The 6,650-nt window shown below is 39.6% G+C and overlaps 1 long non-coding RNA gene across 1 annotated transcript; it reads left to right on the top strand.

Annotated features, from left to right (window-relative positions):
• The first annotated feature begins 371 nt into the window (after nt 1-371).
• Nucleotides 372-4,682, top strand: LOC150045606 (uncharacterized). The gene is made up of 4 exons (XR_016532883.1): nt 372-412; nt 1,854-1,976; nt 2,067-2,161; nt 4,482-4,682. It is a non-coding gene; the product is annotated as an uncharacterized LOC150045606 (long non-coding RNA).
• Nucleotides 4,683-6,650: the final 1,968 nt, after the last annotated feature.

Genomic DNA, 6,650 nt, shown 5'->3' with positions numbered 1-6,650 from the left:
ATTAGCAAAGAGTAATTTCAGTGAGACAACGGTGAACCTGCACCCTTCTGATACTGTGGCAAAGGATTTGATTAAAATTGACTGAACAAATATGACTGTCCTTCACAGAATAGACCGTGCAAATGAAAAACCCATTTGCAGGGGACGATTGTTCAAGTAGCAGTAGCTAACTAAAATTGACTCTGTATTTTTGACCGAGATGACTTTTTCGGTGTGAAAAGCAAAACACAGAAACAGAAAGAACACATGTGGGATCCAGTTGGCCGTGAGACCATGGAGACCATCGTGAAGAGTTGCTTGGTCAGAAAGACACTGAAAATAGCTTCATTATAGATGACATACTAATTGCAAGCTTGCAGGATGCCTCTCAAAGCAAGGAGTATGACCAGCCCCCATCAAAGGGACTACAACAGTATGCACTCTCTCACTCTCTCTCTCTCTCTCTCTCTCTCTCTCTCTCTCTCTCTCTCTCTCTCTCTCTCTCTCTCTCTCTCTCTCTCTCTCGGCTTTTCACATGGGCCTAATGCATCTGAGAGTACAGTGATGGAACCTGGCCTAGGATCGTTTGTGAATTTAAAGCTCAATCTGGCCTTAAGTATCAGTATGGGTTTCGTTAAGAAAAAACATCTTGGGGGTGAATTACAGTTATTGACATTTTGCCTTCCTCCTTCATCTCTGTCTGCATTCCATTTTCACATTGTAGAGTATCTGCTAACCTTTGGCTGTCCAGAGCTTCCTCTTCCCCTCACCCCAGCCTGTTCTCTTTGTCATATTTTAACTTGCTCCAGTGCCATTTGTAACTCCTTAGCTATGATCCTCATTTAATCAGCTATTTGTTTTACCAGAAATACTTGTTTTTACTTGAAAGGGATATTTATTATTATTGAGTAGTTGTACTAAGGGGCTTCAATTCTAGAAGTCAGGTTATGAGTACAATGCGTCTTGGTCAATACTACTCTTTCCAATCTTCTTCCCATTCTCCTCCTCCTCATCTTCCTCCTCTTCCTCCTTTTTTTGGCCAGTTCTGGGGCTTTTTAAATGTCCTGTGTGAAGTTATTTCTTTTTCTTTCTTCTTTTCCCCCTTGGTTTATTTTCTGTTGTCACTGGTTTGTATTTTGGTACCTTGTGTTTTGTATATACATTGATCTGATCTGGGGAATAGAAGGGGAATGACAAAATGACGAAAGGACAAAGGATAAGCAATGCAAAAGTGATACTCAGGACACTATGTTGGATGTGAACTTTACAGCTTGGGGAGGAGAGAAATTAGAGGACAGACACAATGTTCAATGAGAAATATGCTCATTACCGTATTTATATAACTATAACCCTCTGATAGTACCTTCGAATAAAATATTTTTAAAAGGCTGATATCTGAGGATCACAGTTCAAAGCCAGCCTGGGTGGGAAAGTCCATGAGCTTACCTCCAACTGACCATCAAAAAGCTAGAAGCAAATAGAAGTAAAGCTGAGGCTCCAGTGCTGAAGGGGTAGCCTTGAGTGAAAAAGCTCAGGGGCAGTACAGGTCCTGAGTTAAACCCCACACATCCACACACCACAATAATTGGCTTTTCCCTCTTATCTTTTTTTTCATGTAACCTTTGAGCTTCTCTTTTCTTAACCTTCAAAATCTTCCTCACTGCCAATGTCTTGTGCTTGCCATATCACGAAGCCATTTTCAACTCTCCATGCTACAGAGACACTCAAGCTGCCCCCAAATCTGAGCCTTGCTGGGCTCCGAGGAGATGCTACAACTCCATAGCTGAAATCCACCCTTCCCTTTGTATTCAAAATGAGGGCTGGAACTAATAATCCCACTTGGGAGTTGATTAGAATCTACTGACCCACCTCAGGTCTACTGAAGAGGAAATAGCTCTGTAGAAAACTTCTTATGCAAATAAACGCACAGTCAAACTTGAGCAACATGCATCTGGGCCTGTGAAGAACAGAGGGCGCACATTATCTTCATTGCTCAGGTAAGTTTTAACCTGTTAGCATGGATGCTCTGGAGCTGTTCAACTTATCTCTCAGCTTTAATCCCTATCTCCTTTTTTTTTGTCCTTTAGCAGTTTATTCTCCATTCTACAATTGGAATTTGGTAATCAAAAAGAAGTTAACCTTTGGGGGTTGGAGGAGTCGGGCATCCTTTGCCTCACGCCAGGTAAAAGATCCTCCTTTCCCTTTAGAACCAGGCCTGCTGATTGGCAGCCTAAAGCATAAAGGGTATTTCTCTTCATTTGCTAGACTGGATGGAGCCTCCTCCTCTTTATTTCTTCCTTCCATGTTGGATTCAAGTCAGCTACATGGAGAACTGTGCGTCTCTGAAGTGAGACACACAGGAGTTATCAGCTGCTGTCACACCCTCAGTGGGCATAGTTCATCTTGATACTTGAAACAAAATGTTATTTTTATTTATTATTAAATTTTGCCAGTCCTGGGGCTTGAACTCAGGGCCTGAGCACTGTCCTTGGGCCTTCCTCAAGGCTAGTGTTCTACCACTCGAGCTACAGTACCACATCTGGCTTTTTCTATGTGTGTGGTACAGAGGAATTGAACCCAGGTCTTCCCGCATGCTGGGCAAGCATTCTGCCACCTGGCCAAACTCCTGGCCCCCAAAATTTTATTTTATTTTATTTATTTTTTTATTTTTTCCCATACATTTTTTATTGTAATTAATAGAAGGGTTACATTACATTAGCCAGATGGAAGGTGCATTACTTCACATACATTGATACCCTTTCTCATGTCTTGGTCTCCATTTCCCTCCCCTCCACCCCCATCCTCATCTTGTTTTCCCCCTTTCCTATCCAATTTCAAATAACAAAATACGCATATATCCAATATATCAAATAACAAAGTGAAATACTGTAACAATATGAGATAACCAAGGGACGGCAAAAGAGATGAGAGATAACATAGTACATTAAGGACAACAATTACTCATTATATGGCTTTTGTTTCTAAATCCTAGAGGTCCTTTCATTTAGAATTCTATGCTGCTGTCAGATAGAACGACATCTCCCCATTTGTAAGGAAATGGAAAGACTTAGAAAAAATCCTATTAAGTGAAGTAAGCCAGACTCAAAGGAACATAGGCTCAATGGTTTCCCTCATTTGCCATCATCAGTAGAAACCTTGGGCTCTCCTAGCAGAGATTTGCAATAGAGCAAAACCTTGATACATAAGGCCATACAGTACGACGCTAAATCAAAATTTTATTTTTTAAGAGCCAAGAGTCAGAGAAGGGTGAAACTTTTTTCTTTAAGGGCTTAGCAGAAGGGCACTCTGAGTCTTTTTTTTTTAATTGTCAAGATAATGTATAGAGGAGTAATAGCTGCATTCATCAGGAGGTAGGTGCATCACTTCTTGCATATTGATACGGCTTCTCAGGTTCTCTGTCTTTAACTTTGTTGAGTCACAGATTTCTAGTAATTCTTTGGCGGGATGCTTTCATAGTATATCAAGGTGGTAAAAACAGGAGGGCCGAGCAGGTCAGTCGGTTTTGATAGATGACGCTTATGTCTAAAATGTTCTGTGGTGCAGAAATGCTTCTTGTGCTTAGCAGACCAGTGGTCCCTCCATGTTTTCCATTCCTTCACAGCCTGATGAGGAGATTGCGCAGGCACTGCTGTCTTGTGCTGACCTGGGTTGGTGAAGGGGATTGTGGGAGCAACATTTCATTGGCTGCTGCAGAGGACAGATATCTCAGAAGGGAAAACCCTGTGTGGTTTGATGATTGCCTCTCAGTGCTCTACAGGCTCTGGAGTGGGAACAGTTGTTTTGGAAATGGGATATTCGCGGGGAAAGATAAAAAAAAATAAACAGGAGAGGTTAAGGATTGCAAGAGCTAAGAATCATTATTTTCTTGACTATTTAACTAGTACGTGGTCATTATAAAGAATTTGGAAAACACAGAGAAGTCTATGGCGGGAAATAAAGTTGCCTGTACTCTCACTAGCCAGAGTAATTATTTTATATTTGATTTCCTTTCACTTACACATATTTGCCTTTCATTCATGATAATTACTAAATATTATTGGAAGCAAAATTTTAATGACTGGTTCATGTAAATACAGCCAGGCTTAGTTATGTAAGATTATTAATTCAATCATTCTGGGTATTTTTTGGCCATTTAAAAACAACTGCTGTAAATATTCTTTTATACCATTATTTGACTGATTACTTCCTTAGGATAACTGGAAGTGAGATTGTAAACGCAAAGCTAAGTGTGATTATTTTAAATGCATCTGATACACACTGCGAATTGCATTCCAGAGTTATTTCTAGTTTCTATCTCCAACAGCTCAGCTGGTTAGTGTAAGTTGGTACTGCAGCTTTCCTAGATCAAGTAATTGGTAAGAAAACCTGACTCAAGGTGGTGTAAACAGAAAGATTTATTGGCCCATGCAATTGATGACTCACAGTTTTACTTTGTTCTCCGGAATTTATTTCACCTTGGTCTGATTTCTTTCTATTTTAAGATGGCTGCTAGTGCAGAACTTCTCTTATGAAAAACAAAGAAGATTCAGTCCAAACCGTGGCTAAAAGCCATACTCGTTGGCTACACTGAGCCAAGATCACCAAACAGCAGGGCTAAGGAAACCTTGCAACTCTGGCAAGAATTCCCAGTCCTCATAATGCTGGAGACGAGAAAGACTAAGCCAACCAAACTCTTCTTCCTAACAGAGGTATGTCATCTGTGTTTATACTTCAACTACTACATCCTTATTTCCTAGTACATGTTTCCAGTTTTAGAATGTCACCAATGCAACAGGCAAAAATGAGCTTCCACTGTTGGGTTTTCTGGTCAATATTTCAGATTTGATATATCCTTGAAAATATTGCTCACTTGAACATTGCCGTTAGCAAATTGCTCCTCAGGTAATCTCTTCCAAATGAGGACATTTTTTTCGGATTGCAAATCCTATTTACAAGCCTCAATACGTTGAATGGTGATTACTAATTATTACTGTTGCATTGAGCTTACTTAGGGACTTTCAGAAACATATATCATGACTCCACCACCAAAAATGCTGGTTTTCTGGGTGTCTGTGGCTCATGCCTGTAATCCTAGCTATTCAGGAGGCTGAGATCTGAGGATCAGGCTTCAAAATCCTGCCTGGGCAGGAAAGTTCATGAGACTCATCTTCAAGTAATCAAAAGTACAGCTGTGTGTGGTTCTGGAGATAGAACGTTATCCTTGAGCAAAAGAGCTCAGAGATAGTGCCCAGGCATAGAGTTCAAAGCCCCCAGGAACAGCAAGAAAAAAAAGACGGTTGAATTCATGCACAGTTTTAAATTTTCCTCTGGATATTCTCAATTGCTTCTAAATGTTAACCTTTTGAAGCACTCTCTATCTTCTATCTCTCCCATGTTACACCTAAACTTTACTTTTAGGATTTACTCTGGAATCCTACAAGATATCACAAATAGCTCTTGTATATGAAGCATTTATTCAGTCTCTGGAGAAAAACTGAGCTGAGAATTCATAATCGCTTAGTAGGAATTAAGCACTCCAAGCCAGGTCAAAGTGGCAAGTTTCAACTCATAGGGGCCATTCCTGGTCCTTTCCTTTCAGATATAAAGGTGAAAAGGCAAAGATGCAAAGATAAATGGCCCTAAGAAACCCAACTCAGGGGGAAAATATATTCATAACAGGGAGCTAAAGAGCAGAGCATTCTTGTTAAAAAGCAGGAACATATTTGCATCTACCTTGGTTGTTTATGGCATTGTAGCTGGGTTTACATGAAACAAATGGTGTTAAGGCTTGCTTGTTTCCCACTCCTAAAGATCCAAAGGAAATGTAAGGGGACATTTCTTGGAACAAATGACAGTTCTTCTCTAAGCAACTATTCCTCATTCATCTGCTTTCTCCACATTTGGGGACTAGCTGGGTGCTTGTCATTGCCAGGATGTGTTAAGTCAATGAAATCAAATGAGAAACTTTGTTCCTTCCAACATTGCACTGACAAATTGGTTGGATTTTTTTTTAAATCAGAAACACCTCACTGCTTTTGAATCATCAATCAGGAGAAATCGCTTTGTAAATGTTCCTTTTCTTGGCCATAACTAAGATGTACCTCCTCTCTTGGTGTTCAAGAGGGCTATTAAGGCCTGTGAACATGAAAGGAAACCTTAACATTCGAACTCAGTGGTTCCTATCACCTTCTTCTAAGTGTTCATTTGATGAGCAATCATGTATACTTGAAATTTTACTCTATTTTATATTGATGGATGGTCTCAAATTATCTCAATCTTCTAGTAGAAATATCTGTAAGAAGTTGGCTGGCATTTTATCTAAGTTTAAAAATATTGAGCATCTTATTTGGTTATTTGAAATCGGATAGGGAAGGGGGGAAAAAACATGAGGAGCAGGGATGAGAGGAGGGAAATGGGGACCATGTCATGAGAAAGGGTATCAATGTTTGTGAAGTAATACACCTTCTATCTGGTGAATGTAATGTAACCCTTCTATTAATTACAATAAAAATATATGAAAAAAGAAAATAATACAAACAAAAAATATTGAGCATCTTAAATGCATAAGCACCATGTTTGCAAAATAGCTGCAATCATTACTAAACAGAAATAAAACAGAAGTGAGGGACAGTAACTTATGGGTATTTAATAGTTTTATTGATTTGATAAGA

Source organism: Megascapheus bottae, chromosome 27 (assembly GCF_031878675.1).
Source record: "Megascapheus bottae isolate mThoBot1 chromosome 27, mThoBot2.hap1, whole genome shotgun sequence".
In the NCBI taxonomy this organism is placed as follows: domain Eukaryota; kingdom Metazoa; phylum Chordata; class Mammalia; order Rodentia; family Geomyidae; genus Megascapheus; species Megascapheus bottae.
This window is presented reverse-complemented; position numbering and strand designations above follow the sequence as displayed.